Here is a 16,926-nt window from a genome sequence, read left to right as displayed (position 1 = left end):
CCTGTAGCACCACTAAGCTGCTTGTTCAACAGCTTTGACCGTGCTGACTGGGACGTGGCCTGGTGCTTGCTGACATAGGTAGGAGTTTGGTTCACTACTCAGCTGCTTGGTTGCACCGCTGAGCTGCTGTTGAGTAGCTTGGGCGTGTGCCAGGCTCGTGTATGACTGTTCCAACCTTGATTTCTGACCGTGTCAGGATTAGTCTGGTGCTAGGCTGAGCGGTCAAGAAGGTCTGCTCAACTGCTTGCTTGAGCAGCTTGGTCCAGGTCAGGCTGGTGTCCAGGTCAGCTTAGCGTGACTTGGTCCACGCTCAACTGCCTGCTTGAGCACCTTAATTTGACTTCTTTTTCTTTTTGACCATGAGTCTTTTTCCTTTTTTCTTCTTCTTTCTAAGTCCTACAAACACATAAAAAATTAATACAAACACAAATATACAAGATTGTGATATTTTATACAAAAAGTATTGTTTTAAGTTGGTTTTTCTCAATTATACTTAAGATAAGTGCCATAAAAAAGTATGAAATTTAGGTATGTTTGGCACTTATCAGTGGGTTAGAAGCATCAGAAGATCTTTCCCATCCCTATTGGAATGAATGCTTTCATAATCCTTTTTATTTGGCCAAGCTAGTCAACTACCTCATTCTAGTATTTCTTACTTGACTTTTTTAACTGTTGTGATTACAACTAGACTATTCCGCTCAAATAACCAAACCCTTGCTTCATTTTCGAATGCAGCTCGAGATTGAATGAGGTTTGGGAAAATAAAGACTATTTTCCTTTATGGATTTTTTGGATCGTACTAGTAAAGTACTAAAACTACTAACTATAACTTAGTTATTGTCACTAGCTGCAGATCTGGCTTGACTCGATAGGCTATGGAATAAAAAGATGGAGGCAGGCTTGCTTGACCGAAGCCCTAGCTTCTTAAACAAGAGAACAAACTGACTCTAACTAATCCACTCCTATTAAAGTCCAAACATGGCATGAACGACTAATTAAGGCTATTGATCCTTGTGCTAGCAATAGATTGGTAGAAATGTTGAAAAAACATTTTATAAATGATAGATAGAGTAACCATTTGATTATCAGATAGCGCTCTGAGAGAGATTGGTAACAATTTTCTTTGCAGTTCTACTATTGGCATGATAAACAAAGGGTCATAGACAATGAGCCATGGAGTTTCGATAAGCATGTATCAATTCTGAAGGAGGCGCAAGGAGATGAACAACCCTCCAATGTCTCTTTCTTTTATGTTCCCCTCTTGGTGAGAGCATAGGACTCCCTTTTGAATGGCATAAATTCTAGATGTGCCTAACTACTAGGTAACAATATTGGGGCATTCCTTGAGGTGGATAATAGTGGTGTGATGAGGGGTAAATATATGGATATTTAGAGCCTTTCTTGAAGTGTGGCGGCCTATAAAGAGTATGAGTGTAAAGCAAATCTCACATATGAGAGAACGCCCAACTTTTTTTTATCTCTATGGGTGTTTGGGAAAGATCAGACCAATTATCACACTTTATTCTAACTGGAAGACTCTTTATTTTTAAGTCCAATATAAGAAAGTCTTCCTCCAAAATCAAGACAGTGCCCTCATTAAGAGGAGGAGTCATTTATGGATTCCCCCGTACCCAACAGCAAACCTAGTGATAAGTGCAAAAAATACCTAATTTTCATACACTTTTCATGGCACTTATCATATGTAAAAATGTGAAAACCAACTTAATTCAACACTTTTAAGATAAATTTAGCATGTTTGAATAAAATAATTTTTGATCACCTCTTGTCCAAGTTTCCCTTGAATTTTGTAGGAAATTGATTAATTCAACAGAAAGCCAAGAATTCATGCCAAATCACAAGTCAAAAGTCCAAAAGGAAATGCTCAAAAGAAACAAGCTAAGTACGACATGTTGTATGCTTAAGCTTGTCACCAAAACGATGACTTAGGCTTGAAGAAATGTACCTTTCTTCACCATGAAGAAACCCAAGCTTGGTATGTAAAGCAAAGCATAAACTTAAAAGCTTACTTAGACTTGAAGAAATCGTGCCAAAAGTGCCAAGTAACCAACTAAAATCAACTCAAGAATCATGGAACAAAGGTTGCTTCGGCATGAAGAAAGGTCGGTTCCTTCACCATGAAGAAACCAACCAACCAGACAGGGACCAAGCTTGAGCTGGGCGGCCAGGACCAAACCTAGCCATGAAGAAACCAAGCAACTAGGCGGCTAAGCAGGGTGGACTTGACCATTAAGAAAGCTTGGCCAACTCATCAAGCAACTTGCCTATTATTTACTTGAAGGCCAAGCATATGACCTCATGCATGACATATGTTCTGAATAGCCAAGTAGGAGGTGTCACCAAGTATGTACCTAATCCATAATAGGTTGTCCAAGCTAGCTGCCCAAGATGGGACAAGCTGCTGACTCACCAACTTGGGTGAGTCTAGTCAGGTGCTGGGCGGCCAAACAGGGCAGCTAAGCTTCCATGACTTTGCCTATAAAAGGCACACCCACCTCCTCACTTGAAATACATTTTACATACCACTTTTCTTCTCATTTTTAGTTCTCTCTTATTTTAGGTTATTCTTAGGAGTTTAGTTCATAGAAATTCAGAGGGAATGGAGTTGACAAATGAGGTGCAAAAACATGATTTTATAACCTCATTCGGAACCAAAAGTATCTAATCTTTGGATGGATGACTAATGCTCCAAAAAGTTGGACTTAGTGTAACTTTCTTGTACTCTTCATCCTCTTCATTTATGTGAGTTGTTTCTTTGGTTACTTTGATTATTTAAGAAGTTATTAATGCGGTATTAGCTTGATCACCTAAAACTTGATTTAAAGATCCAAAAATGCTTCTTTTTAAAGTGTTGACAAGTGAACTAAAAGTATAACCTACACCTTAGTTCAGTTGCCATATCAAGCATCTACATTAAGCAACTTATGTTCAAGACTAAATGATGTTAATGAAGCCTGAAGTAGGGTGTGACAACCCACTTCGATGAGTGGCACTTAACTATTATTTAGTGTATTACATAAGGTTTGAAAATCATCTTATCATTCTAGGTCACAAGATGAAGGATTTAGAAATGATGTGTGGAATCAACCAAGAATAACACATAAATTGCATAGTTTCCATGATGATATTGTTCAAGAAACTATTCCATCATTTTAACTATAATTTTCTCTTGAATTTTTAAATGCTTAGTTTCTTTACTTTTTCATGTTTCTTAATTCATAAAATCACAAAAACAACTTTATATGTTACTTTCTTACTTTTGATAAAATATACAAAGTATGAGTACATTTCTATTAGGCAATTCCTTATGGTTCGACATAACCCTATACTATACTACAATTGAATCTTGAAAGAGATGCAAATGTAAAATAGTAAAGTGTTAACTTATAAATTTTATTTGTTGACAAAGAAATAAACCTTGAATCAAAGTGCAATTTAATTCGTAAATTGTATCTTTGTGAAAAGAAAAAATACACAGTTATATTGAGTGATCTAACTACTAACTTTTACTTTCTGTCATTTATTTTCCGCAACTAACATTTATTTTCTATCATTCAAATTATGCAACTAACATTTATTTATTGCTTTATTTATTTATTTATTCTTTACCAACCTTCCATAACGAAGTAGTTCGGTTAATAAAAGAAAACGACAATAAATATCACTCATTAACACTTGTGTTAAATTGCTATTTTCATACTATTATATCAGGGTTGGAATAAATCCAAAAAAGCCGAGATGGTATCAAATTGTTATTAATTCAATAAAGCTAAGTTTTTTATTAAACAAACATTCTTGAAACCATTATACCGGTGTTGGAATATATTCCAACAAAGCCGAGATGGCGAGCAAAGAATCGACCTCTTATTAAAAAAATCATTCAGGAATTTACTACCTCAAAATAAAGCAAGCAGAAAAAAACTCTTTCAACACCTAGCCCTTAATGCTTCGAAGCTTGCTTCACTTCAAAATAGTTGTGTAGGTAGACTATAAGGAAGAGATTTCGGGTTTAAAGAAGAAGACCAATTTATGCCAAAAAGATAGACTTTCCTCGTGTTAGCGAAACTGGAACTGGGATAACCTCGGGTAATTCAATTTTTCCGCTCCTATGACTAGGCTTTCTCTATGTTGATAGTGAATCTCTCAAAGTAAGATCAGTAGGAGGATCTCACCCCAGGAAATCTAATTATTAATTAGAACCCACGATCGAATTGAATTGAAAAGGAAAAATATGTTCTCACGGTCGGGAATGAAAGAGCGAAAACAATTTTTTATTAGATAACTAGGCATTTGATGCTTTCTTTGGTAATGCCAAAATTCGTTCATAGAAAGATGGAATGCTAAAAATGAAGAAGAAGGCGGGCTAGCAGATGAGATAAGCGTAGAATTTCAACCAAGTAAGGCCAACTTAAAGTGGATATAGTTGATACCGTTAAAAGAAAAGAACGGGGTTCATCCGGTCCAAAGTTGTCAGAACAAATCGTTTGCTTTATCGAACAAAGCTTTATTTATTAGGGAGTCTTGGTTGGCACCCTATTATCAACCATTACAACTGTAGAGTTCTAGACCAACTTTGCAATACGGGCGGATACAAAGGAAGAAGAAGAACGTAGGCAATGGAAATGAAAACGAGAAGAGCAAAGATTCCTGACCTAGATGTGCTTACTCTTAGCCACTTAGTTAGAAATAAGGAAGGAAATCCCTTGACTTTGTTTATGCTCTCATGCAGTAAAGAAAGAAAGTGAGGCGGGCTAAGATTCCATTTTAAGTAAGTAACAGGATTCGATGTTGCACCATCTTCAACTCTTCTTGGGATTCAGAGTTTTTCGAGAAAAGGTCTCATCCTTCAATCTCATGATTGGATCGAATTGGACCACCAGAGGCTCTTTCTCTTAATCTGCCAGTTTCCATATCCAGATGCAGATCGAATTGGATCCCCAGCTATTGATCTTCTTTGTTGGCTCCAGATTCTATTTCTGACACATCTTAACGCATTAGAGAGTTTTTTATCTAGAGTCTCTCGACATTTGTGGCACCAGTTTACTTAAATTAAGTTAAGTAAATTGTAACCTTGTCCAATTTCGAGAAAAGGTCCCATCCTTCAATCCCATGATTGGGTCGTTAGCTGAGATTCGGATGGAGTCTTGTTTACTCACTCGCTCGGGTGTATACTTGAAAGTCTAAGCTCACTGGATCCATCGAGAGACATAAGGTTCATCTTGTAGCAAATGGATAGAGTTAGCTGTGACTACCTAGAAACGTTTGCTCCACGGCTAAAAGAAAGTCATTGATGAGAGTGAAGGATGATTGGGCGGAATCACCTCGTGAAGATGTATCTCTTCTCATGGTTCATATTGTCTAAACTTATTTCGCTAGCAAAAATAGTGAGTCGAGTCGGCAGACTTTTTTACTCCATTTTGAGTCAGCTTATCGATATAAAATAATGCTTGTAGTCACCAAGATAAATACTTTTATACATGGGCTCTACAAGGGTTACTTACCCTAGTTGGCTACATTCCCATTATACAATACACGAAATGACGTGGACGCCGACATGGAAATATCTTCTGAATAGTGTCAAAGCAAAAAACATAGTCTAGATTTGGTTTCAACCTAAAAAGGCAGCTAAAGAAGGAGAGGCTCACCGATATTAGCTAGGTCGGGGATTCTAATGTTGATAAAAGTTCGAGAGAACGATCCATGGCTCGAAAAGAAGAAAAATGGATGTACAATTCAAATGATAAACTTTAGTATTGAACTGGTAGATACCCTTTGAAGAAAGTCGTCTTCACATCCATCTGGTTGGTGAAGCTTTCAAAACGAGCCACCAAAGCTTATCTTATCCTAAGTGAATCCTTCTTAGAAAGCGGAAAGAAAGTATCAATGTAGTCGATGTCCTCTTTTCTTTCAGAGTGAACCCCTTGGCGACAAGCCTAGCCTTGTCTCTTTCAATCTCCTGATGTAGCCATAAAAAATGTACAATTATGTGTGTATAGAACTTATTTTTCAGGACAAGAGGTTGGTACTTATGGTACAACTACAAGGACTGTGGGCTCAAGCAAATAAGGTAAAGGAAGAAAAGAGATATTGTGCATAAACTCTTATGGTAGAAAGTTAAAAAATCATTTCCTTCTTTTTCTTAAATCGCATGTATCCATGGCTGAACCTAAGAAGATAACAATTACAATCGAGAATGGTTTAGTACTTTCACTAACCCGAAGGTCTAGTAAAGTTCTTAGGTACCACGATACTAACAAGCGAAAGGCCGAAAGAACTATAGTTTATCGGTTGTATCTTCTTTTTGTTAAAAAAGAGCTACTCATTCATGTTAGTGTATATTCCAAATAACGAAATAGATCTGAAAGATAAAAAAAGGTGCCCATTAAGTCTATCTAAGAGGTTTTATTCAAGCTTAGTTCCCTGGCAAATCATTCTTCATCGCATAAGCATGTGACAAGTAATTTCCAAATTCTTATTTTGGAAGAGCATCGGAAAAGCCTATGGAATCCATTGTACTAAAACCTAACAGTTCATCCAAAGACTAGTCAAAAAGTTAACTCGAACACCTTTACTTTTCAAAACCAATATAGCTTAATGAGAGACACTAGTTAGATAGAATTCAGATTCCTTGCTTTGCTTATTATAAGAAGCCATGGTTTTTACCTATTGATTAGAACTATAAATTCCTAAAATAGTAAAGCAATGAAGCCTACTTCTTCCCGATTAACGGTCGTGGACTAGCTTTATTTTATGGGGAGAGATACTAGAAGTTCTTTAAAGGATTACAAGAGGATAGTTTCAATTCCAAAAGATGAATCGGGGGGAAGTCAAATAATAGAAATGGGAAAATCCTCTTTATTTTATAGGATCGTGGAATAGGCTGCATTTTCGAGGATAAATTTTTAATATCTTATAAGTTCTATAATTGCATCAGAGAGAGATGAGATGCATCCATGGTGAGGGTATCTTATAATAAGATAACAGTTACTTTTAGGAGTGATCTTTCTCGATTTTGGAAAGGAAAAGCCTGGTTGCAAAAAAAAAGTCTAACTATAAATTGTTTTAAGAAAAGAAATAAATAAAAATCGTATTGAAAGTCATGCTTTTTTTATCCTCCATCTAACTATGTAAGATAAGGGGAGGTTGAAGCGTATAGCTTATAGGTAGTAGAAAAGCGTTAAGAAGGTCCAATAATGCTACTTTGAGAAAGATGATTAACACATTCAAGTTGAACTTTTCGAAGAAAAAATAAGCAGGGTAGACGAATTGGTCAACTCATTTGGCTTGTGACTTGAAGATTGTAGGTTCGAATCCTGTCTCCGCCTAATCAGTTGAGATGCTGGGGGAACCAGAAGTTGTGCCCTAAATCAGTCATTTGAGTAATTATTCCTTTTTCCAATTCAAAGAACAGTGTTCTTTCACCTTGCATAACTAAGGAAGATAGACTGTCGAACGTCCTAAGAGAGAGAAAGAAAACTCTATTATGGCAGAGCTTGAATTCACTAGAGGCATTCTACTTCCCGGTTCTTTTACCAGCCAGTCTACGGCACCTGAGCATCTACAGGATGTTTTTTTTCATATAATCATATGACTATGATGGGCCTGAGCAGTTCAGAAGAAGGGTAATGTCAAGAATTCTTGAGAATAAAATAGGGGGAAAGAAGTTGATGAATGAAAGAAGGTTGGAGAGTGCAGCTGGCTAGGCAACATCTTCTGCTTTCACTTTAGCGGGAGTGCTTGAAAGTGATTGTCTTCACTTAGTACAAAGAGAGGGAAAAAGAGTCTTCTATCACTAGCCATTGCTATAGATGCTCATTACCATCTCGATAAGAGTCATATGTTGATCTTCATTACTAGCTCTAACAACTAGTCTTCCCCTAATGAAATACCTAACAAAAACCTATTCATTCAAAGACCCTAAGAATCGGGCATGTAGTGGCAGAAGCTGGTGAACAGTGCATACTATTTGACTTAACTTGCTCTTTCTTCTCTTACCTTACATAATTTCTAGTTAAGTTAGAATAAAGGCATGAGAGAAAGAATACAAAGCATGATTTTCGATTCTATATATGACTCGGGGGAGAACACCCTTTTTTATGCATGTCGCATGTGTTAAACGGGATAGATTACATTACAAATGGAGTCTTTTGAGTAGGAACCACTTGTTGACATCCATGTTAGGGGATGAAGTCTTAGTTATCGAGATTTGTGTGTTAATCCAAATTAGACCCTGGGGCAAGCAACACCTAGCCAATTTCCATAATGTAGAAAGAATAGACTTTGGCATTGGCCTAAAGACGTTTAGCTCTCAATGCACTAGTGGAATGCCATACATAAGAAGGCAGAGTTGACTTCTGTAGTTTTAGATAGTCTAAGTTGAATCTCCAAAGCGCTAGATTGTAATTGCCTCGTGCCCTATGGACACTCAGGGCTACTCATTAAGGAAAGAATGGCAAGGATTTCCAACTTGAGTTTGCAATCTTACGGTGGAAACTCGAACACTATAATATGATTATATCAATAAGGACTCCCAAATATGTTCCCGGAGGAATGACCGATGCCTCCTGAGTAAGTAGTATAGTTTGCTATCATTTTGGTTTTGAGAGCGGGGCCTACTTCTAAGACTTAATGTTTGGGACCGATATAAAATATGTACAGATGGTTAAGCTATTATTAAGGACATGTAACTGCTATTTAGAATAGATGACTTATTCAATCATTCATAAGGAGTCGATATTTCCACGAGCCACTTCTGTTCGGGTCATTATAAGTCTAGGTTCAAGTAGAGTGATGTGCAAAAGTTGACCTTCCGAAATGTCTAATGTTATTTCGAGTTCATAGTAGTGTCATATTATCATACCAACGCTCAGTCTTTCGTGGACATTATGGATTAGGTGTCCAAGCCTTTTTGGCTAAATTCTTGGTAATCTTTATATATGACAATCTAGTGTACCCTATTAATTTGGCGACGAGAGAAATTTGTTGAGTGGGTCTTAGAAACCTGGAGACAGGGAGGATTTTGTGTTAGTTTAACAAATGTGAATTTTGATTCGAGGGAGTCACGTTCATGGGACATGTTGTATCTAAAAATTGAATTAATTTTCGTACACCCTCAAGAAGACAGAGGCAATAGTAGAATGGACCAGATTGACTAGTAGTAGTGATATGATAGGCCATTCATGGAAGAGTCCTCCAAACCTTCGACATCGTAGTGGTCAATCGTTTAGTATTCCATAAATAGGGATTTTTAGCCATTCGAATTGTTAGGCTATAGAGGAGTCACGTCCTTCGTGATGGCTATAGGGGGACAAATAGAGCATTGAGAGGTTGAATCCATAGTAAATAAGATGGCATAGACATAGAATGGGGTTGATGGACAAGCCTACTCGTCTGACCCCTAAGATCGTTTAACTCAGAATTTCACTATCTCTAGAGGTCGTATGGATAAAGATAGAGTCAGAGTCCTCTTCAAAGATTGATGAATGTCTTTCAAGCAGGGTTCTAGAATTTCTCTTCTCTAAGTACAACTCCAAGGAGCAAGCATCTTGGCTAATGTGGATCTGACCCTTTGAGGCACCTTTACTAGTTAAATTAAAAGACAAGGGCAAGACAGATTTGGTGTGCTCTTCTCGGCTCTAGCTCGGCTCCATATTAATCACTAAATTCAATTTCAATTATTGTGCTTTTACCAACCAAATTCCATTTTTGGATACACTCTACTCTAATAAAGATCTTTCTTGGACGTGAGAGTGCGCGAAAACGACTAATCATTTATCTCGTAGAAACGGCCCATTGTCTATATTATTGTATAAGCAACCAAGCATAAATAGATATATGTGTAGGTACACATTTCTGTCTTCTTTTGTCAAGCTAGATTCTGGGAAAGGTTGTACGCAAAGGATTAAGCTAGGGTCAGCGGACAGGGGTAGCACTCGGTCTATTTGATTTGGGGCAGCCCCTTAGCTTTCCCATTTCATTAATGCTTCAGCCCACCAATGCAGGAAAGCGGTAATTTAAGAAGAAAGGCAATACTTTCTACACAACTATCTCCTTTATCTAAGTCAGAGGAAGTTTAATTAGGTAGTAGCTTCAGCACTAAGAAGCTCCAATCATGCTACATCGCCAATATGCTTAACACATTGAATTTGATGCATATTACTGCTTACTGCCCTTCTTCTTGCTAAAGTGTAATATTAATAGGGGGTTTCTTTAACAACCACACTGTGTAAGGGATTGGCCTGATTCATTTAGCATCCAAGAGGCACTCGATTTCTTCTTTCACCTTTGTTGTGATCCCCTTCATATTTATGGTCATGTTGGCTGCTAAGAAAGTTAAGGATTCTACAGCGAGCAGTGGATTCCCTCTCCTCTGGTTGTGGGTCAATTAGGACACTCTATGTTGATGCATTGCTGCCAGCTAAAGTCAACATTGTGATGGACGGTGGGTTTTCACTTTGGAGGTTAACTATCCTTGTCCTCTATTTGGTTGGTTGAATGTATTCACAAGCTTCTTGGCTTCTAGTATACCTACTCTCATGGAAGAAGGGCGTAGCTACGTTTCACAATTCCCTCTCACCCGGAGAAATGAAAAATTCTAATGAACCTTATCATGTATTACTTCTAAGGTCTGCCTTCCTTGATTGAGCCCTCAAACTAGCACTAGTGGTTGCATATATAAGAAAATGGTAGATCTAAATTTCACTAAATTTATTCTACGTTGATATACACATCATCGGACAAAAGTCAACGCAAAATAAGTAGCTTCATCCACATTGAGGGTCGGCTTGGTGAAAGGCGTGATGCTATCATATATAAGGAATCGCCTAGCCAATGCTCTACTTACCAATTGCTGGACTACATATACTAGAATATATAAGACGGTCAGACTACAAATTACATGTTAAATAGATTAGGCTGAAAGGCAAGGATGATACGATTATCATCAAAGGTGGAAGGATATTCTCACTTCTTTTGCAGAAGACCATTCCCTTAAATGAAAAGCAGCACATAAGCTCGCTCTACTACTTCGAATATGAGAAAGAGAATATAAGACAAAGAGAAACATTACGAATTGGAACACTAATGATTGATTCCTTTTTTTGGGCTTTTACACAGAAATGAAAGACTAAAAAGAGGAAGAGAAAGCTACTCTGACTCTGAAAGTAAGAAACAAACTAGAATCACTTCAATAAGTAATCAAATTACTTGCTTCATAAAGAGGTGCACGGGCTAAGGGAAAAGGCAATGCCCCGAATACAACCGGAATTTACATGGACTACTTCCAAGGTATAACATAACGACTTCAACTTCCAATCCTTAAAGAAGAAAGAAGGGAATATCATACTGCCTAGCCTACTTCAAATACAATTAAAACAACCTTCACCCACAAATAAAATCACTTACTTACACATCCAAGAAGAAAGAAAATCTTGAATGTTAGCGGTAAAAAGGAAAGAAAGAGGACGGGCTTCAAGGGAAGAGAGAAGCTAAAGAAAATTTTTTGTTTCCCGATTGCGGGGAAGGAAGGAAGGAAGGAACACAAAAGGCAAATAATCATGAAAGATAAAGAGATAGGATATAAAAGAAATTCGATGGAAATCTTGGCTACATTTCTCAATTTAAAGAGCATGACCTCTATTACCACTACTTTTTTAGCACCAAGTCAAGACCAGGCATCAGAAAGAGTAGGAGGAGAGCAGCAAAAGAGAAGGAAAGTAACTTTTAAATCATACCATAATCCAAATATAGATAAGATGAAAAGCCCTAGCACTTAGAGAGGTTGAGATCGAATCACTTTCTAGAATAGAAAAAAAAGAACCTTGGCAGCTACACTCACTCAGCAAGGCTTTATCTTCTCTTTTTTCTTTCGTCATCTGTTCGCTTGTTGGAAAGGCTCTTTATCTTTTATGTTTTAATTAAGCCCTCTTTAGTTAGGGTTAGATCAATAGAGAAGTGAGGCACGAAGAGGCTCCAATAAGCCTCAACCTTCTTTCTACTCTTAAATCAGACGACTCGGTCGGTCTACTTTCTACTTGAAGTTAAGTGAAGATGTGGGATCAGAGTCCTCCTTCCTACCTATACTATGCATGTATGGGTGTATCTTCTACTAGTGATTAACGAGCAAAACAAAAGCTTATTCGATTCGAGCTTGCTTGCAAGCCCTTATAGAGTCAGATTCATGTCCACATCTGTTCCTCCGAGATCTCCTAATGGAACACTTACCTACTCTCATGCACTGCTTATTTACCTTCCTTAGATCATAGCTTTTTTTGCTAGGTGTGAATGAAAAAACGGCTAGTATTGCTAACTCAATTGCTATTTATAGTTCCTTGCCTTACTAAAATATTCATTCTTGCGCATTGTCTTAAAGAAGCAGGCAATCCACTGCCCAAGGGCGGATCATTGCTTGTTAGCTCGACAAGGTCAACGGCTAGTAGCCCTCTGTTTTCTGAGATTGACATGTTGCTTACAAAGATTGGGAAGACTCTAAGGCGCTTCTCCTCGACTATGTATGAAAGAGATGATTTATCGACCATAGTGAGAAATGAGTGCAATCTTGACCACCTCCATTTGGAATCAAATGAATCAAACTGAGGAATGTAAGCCTACCATCGGTCCTAATGTAATGGGATTATTAAAACTAATCTTATAACCGTCTACTTGTATATGAAGGTTGTTAAGTTGTTGTATAGGAAGTTGAGGGTTTGTTCCGTGCTTTGTATCTGAAGAAATGTACAAGCTCTCTTCATATTGCCTATGGAGGTTAGGAGGTGATCAGCGACCTCAGGATCGCTTTCCAGTATCGGTCTCTTTGACCCGATCTGCTTTCCCTCGTATTATACCTTCTTTTATCCGCCGTCAGTTTAATAAATAAAATAGTCCAATCTTATAAAAAAATTATTTTTATACAAGGGAAAGTAGGGAAAAATTATAGTTGGTAGGTAGTTGGGTTTCTCAATTAGGATACAAGAGGTTCCATTCATGTCGTTGATATGAAAAAACATATTGGTAAAGGAAAAATCTGCTACAATAATCTCCACACATCGAAATGGAAAATTCCCTAGCTTTGGTTGGATGACACCCTTAACCTTACCAAGTGGTAGGGAGCAAGAAAAAGAATTAAAAGCAAAAGGAACTAAAATTTAACAAAAGCCATACTAATCTTGCCAACTAAAAGCAATTGAAAAATATAAGTACAAGAGGGAAGCTCCAAATCTTCATCTTAGTCATATAACTTGCACCAAACTTTGGTAACTAATCAATGTATTGATTCACCTCACCCAAAGTAAATTGGATGAAAAAATTCAATCCCCTGAGACTCTCTTCTCATGGTAGCAAGCAATTTTTTAAATTACAATTTGAAACCATAATTGAAATTGTAATATTCTAGTTCTTGAGTCTCCATAATGACGTTGTGCGCACAATTGCAGCAACATCGACCATATTTTCCTACAATTTGCCATAATTATATTAAGCACAATGCAACTACAACTGCAAGCACAACTTAAAATACTAGTAACAAGAATAATTACAAAAAGCATGACTCCACCTTTGAACCACATGATTGACTTCCAAATAATCGTACTAGCATATAAGCTTAGTAATGTTTATGCTCTTGGCTAGGTACTACATGTGAAGAGTTTCAAGAATATTCACTTGAAGGTTATCAATTATTCCAGAATGCATAAGCCAATTGGATATAATTATGTGTTTAATTTGTATGTCGAATGCATTCTTCTTTTAGATGTGTAACTAGAAAACTAACTCATTATTAGTCAAGAATAATAATATGGAGGACCCAGCCAGTAGCAAGCCAGATCGTGTCAAAACTATAGAGCCATCATGTGAGACAATGTGTCAAGTGACCGAGTCATCGTGCCAAGATATGTGCCATGTGACCGAGCCAAACATCCAATCAACATACCACATGACCATAGCACATAGTAAGTCAGGAGACCACATGATCATGCAAAAAATAAGTAGTTGACCGAGCCAATAATCAAGCTAGTAGGCCACTTGGCCATCCCAGGCAACGGGTCAACATCCAAAATGGTCATGCAAAGTAGGTCACATGGTCAAACCAAGAATCATGATGTAGTGGGACTATGTGCTTGAAGTCCAGACAACAGTTCACCATATGCAATACAAGGCAAATTGTGTGTATTACAAGCAACCATTGTAGAGACCAATTAGTTGAATAGTAACATGTGTACATAAGTTATAGAGTTATTAGGAAGTTAATTACTTTGTGTTTTATATAAATTTCCATTAGTTGTTCAATGTAAACCACCAATTTCAGTTTTCAATTCAATAAAAGATTAATATATTCATCTTCTTCATTCTCTTCATTTTCGTTCCATTTTCATTTGGTTAAGAAGTGCTTATGCTTCTTGTGGTTTAATTCTTGAAATGGATCAATTTATATTACTCCTTAACCTTCCAACATAACTATAATGTGTTGGGTATCAGCAGTCAGAATACAACTAGAAGGAGGTTGAACAGGTATCGCAGATTACTTACTCCGTTTTTCCTATATTTTGCGCAAAGCTAAAACTGATTGCACTTAATCGATTAAGCATGGTTTTAACCGATTAAACAATGTTTGGAATTAATCGATTATGCTTGTGGATAATTGATTATCCTAACACTAGCACTACTTGATTCTTTAGTTTATTGCACAACAAGTTACCGATGACCAAATCTTTAAACAACTGATTGATTATTGAAGTTACAAAAAGACAGTAAAACATATTATAAAATTTAACTCATATTAACACAATTATTCAACAAAGTAAAGAATAAAAGTAAAGAGATTAGGGATAGAAAGAGGTGCACAAGAAATTTTTATCCTGATTCGTTTGCAGTCCACTGCAAACTACATTCAGGCCTGCTCTTTTGATCTCGGGAGATTTTTCTTCACTATTTCAATTGTTAGTTTACAAACACACTTCCAATTACAAAAACAGAAAAACTAAGTCGGTCCTTTCTTAGAACCTATGAGCTTGACAACCTAGGTTTGACTAACTAAATCGCCTACTAAGATTCCCCATCCTTTCGCGATTCGGCCCCAGCCTCCGTATGCTCGAACCAAGACCTCTTAGTCTCACTGAAGATTATAAAGATCCCTCTTGTAGTGAAATAATTCACAAAGAGATCAACTTCTTTGTTCAAAACAGATTATATTGAGTTGACTTGAGTGCTTAATACTCAGATTCAACAATTGAAACTCAATCTAAAACACAAAGCAAAAAATCCACAAGAGCCTAATTCTAAATGAAATTTAATGCATTAGGTTTTCCAAAAATTGATTTGCCCTCTTTTCAGAAAAAGATTTTCCTCACTTTTCTCTCAAAGAAATCAAGAACTATATGCAAGAATGCAATGCATAGAAAACTATAGAAAACATGCAATGATTTTAATCTCTAAGTCTAACTCAGAATGTTCTCACTCTCCAAGTTTTCTAAAAGCACTTTCTCACTGTAACGCAATCTATGAAAATGTATGCTCTCTAACTATTTTTGAAATATGCAAGTTATGTCACATTGGCAAGAATTATAGCATTTATACTAATCCTACTGATACTGATATTAATCGATTATTCATCCACTTAATCGATTAGCGGGCTATTAAAAATTAGTTTTTTGTTATGTCTTAATCGATTATATAGTGTCTTAATCGATTAACGTGCTAGCAACATCAGATCAATTAGTAAATAAATTATAGATAATCGATTACACAAACTGCTTAACGATTATACTGATTTAAAAATGTTTTTCTTGATGTATGGTAAACTACCTATATGATATGGACAAGCTATACATAGCTTTTCAAAATATAATACATTTTAATGCATTAGACTATGTATGTGTATTATGAGCCTACTTATCATAAGATATCTAGATGTTATGCCTCAATTTTAGTTCTTGTGAGACTTCCCACATATGTTTACCTAACCTAGACTCAACCTAAGGCAATCATCTTATGACTTCTAATACAAGTAAATATTATAACGCCCTAAGTCTATAAATGCAACCTATGAGTCTTCGGCTCGTTGTTTGTTATACGATCTTCATGCTTTCTTGTATGTCCGTTTTCTTCATCAAAACTTCAGTTAGCTTTAAATGTGCATGTCTTGATTCTTTGCACTTTCATAATGCATATTTCTCTCTCACCCTTTAGTGCTTTAAGCGTCCATGTTGTTTTGTCATTTCACCTTTGTGAATCATGGATGCAACTTCTGTTTCATTATATGATTAAGACTTAAAGGAAGATAAAAAAAATGAGGATCTAGGGCTTTATAAGACTACTTTCCATAAATCAACGCATTTCTGTTATGCTTTTAGTTCATCTGATGAGATTCTTATGGAATTTGTTGTTTATGTGTCACTTTGATTGTTTTTAGTTACATTTAATATTCTATTATTCATTTAGTAATTTTAGTTGGTGTAGTTAGTTTTGGTGGTAACTATTATCTATGTAATAACATAGTCACTGATATGATTCCTCCTCTAGAAGCATGTGTGCAAGCTTGAAATGAGAGATGTGATCTTGCTCTTAAGGTTAACCAAATTATCCATGAGACTTTCAAATGAAGTCATGAATTAGTTTTTGCTTGTGAAGTATGGAAGGGGGTCAATTTTTAATTTATGATCCTCCATCAAGGATTTAAAGAAAAAATGTCATATAAGGAATTGAGATCAAATATAAGATGGTTCTTTCCATTCCTCATAAGTAACTTATCTCTCTGAAACATGAGATAAAAAATATTTTTCTGCTTTTCCCCCATAAGTCGATGGCAGGAAAAAAAGATTACATCTTAGATTAATGATATAATTATTTCAATGAAGTAGTTGACTTTTTTCCCAAATTTAAATTATTTTTAGGATCTTTATCTTGTGAAATTAACAA

General features: G+C 36.4%; 1 long non-coding RNA gene across 1 annotated transcript in view; it reads right to left on the bottom strand.

Moving 5' to 3' along the window:
- The window catches only part of LOC109351415, a 12,824-nt gene extending 1,594 nt beyond the window's left edge, over nucleotides 1–11,230 (bottom strand). The window contains exons 1-2 of the long non-coding RNA XR_002108223.1: nucleotides 11,132–11,230; nucleotides 2,165–2,168 (exon numbers count right to left, since the gene is read on the bottom strand). This is a non-coding gene — a long non-coding RNA (uncharacterized LOC109351415). The remainder of the gene's footprint in view (nucleotides 1–2,164; nucleotides 2,169–11,131) is intronic.

The sequence above is a fragment of the Lupinus angustifolius genome, chromosome LG06, assembly GCF_001865875.1.
Source record: "Lupinus angustifolius cultivar Tanjil chromosome LG06, LupAngTanjil_v1.0, whole genome shotgun sequence".
Classification (NCBI taxonomy): Eukaryota; Viridiplantae; Streptophyta; class Magnoliopsida; order Fabales; family Fabaceae; genus Lupinus; species Lupinus angustifolius.
The sequence above is the reverse complement of the archived record's forward strand: the minus strand, read 5'-3'. Positions and strand labels throughout refer to the sequence as shown.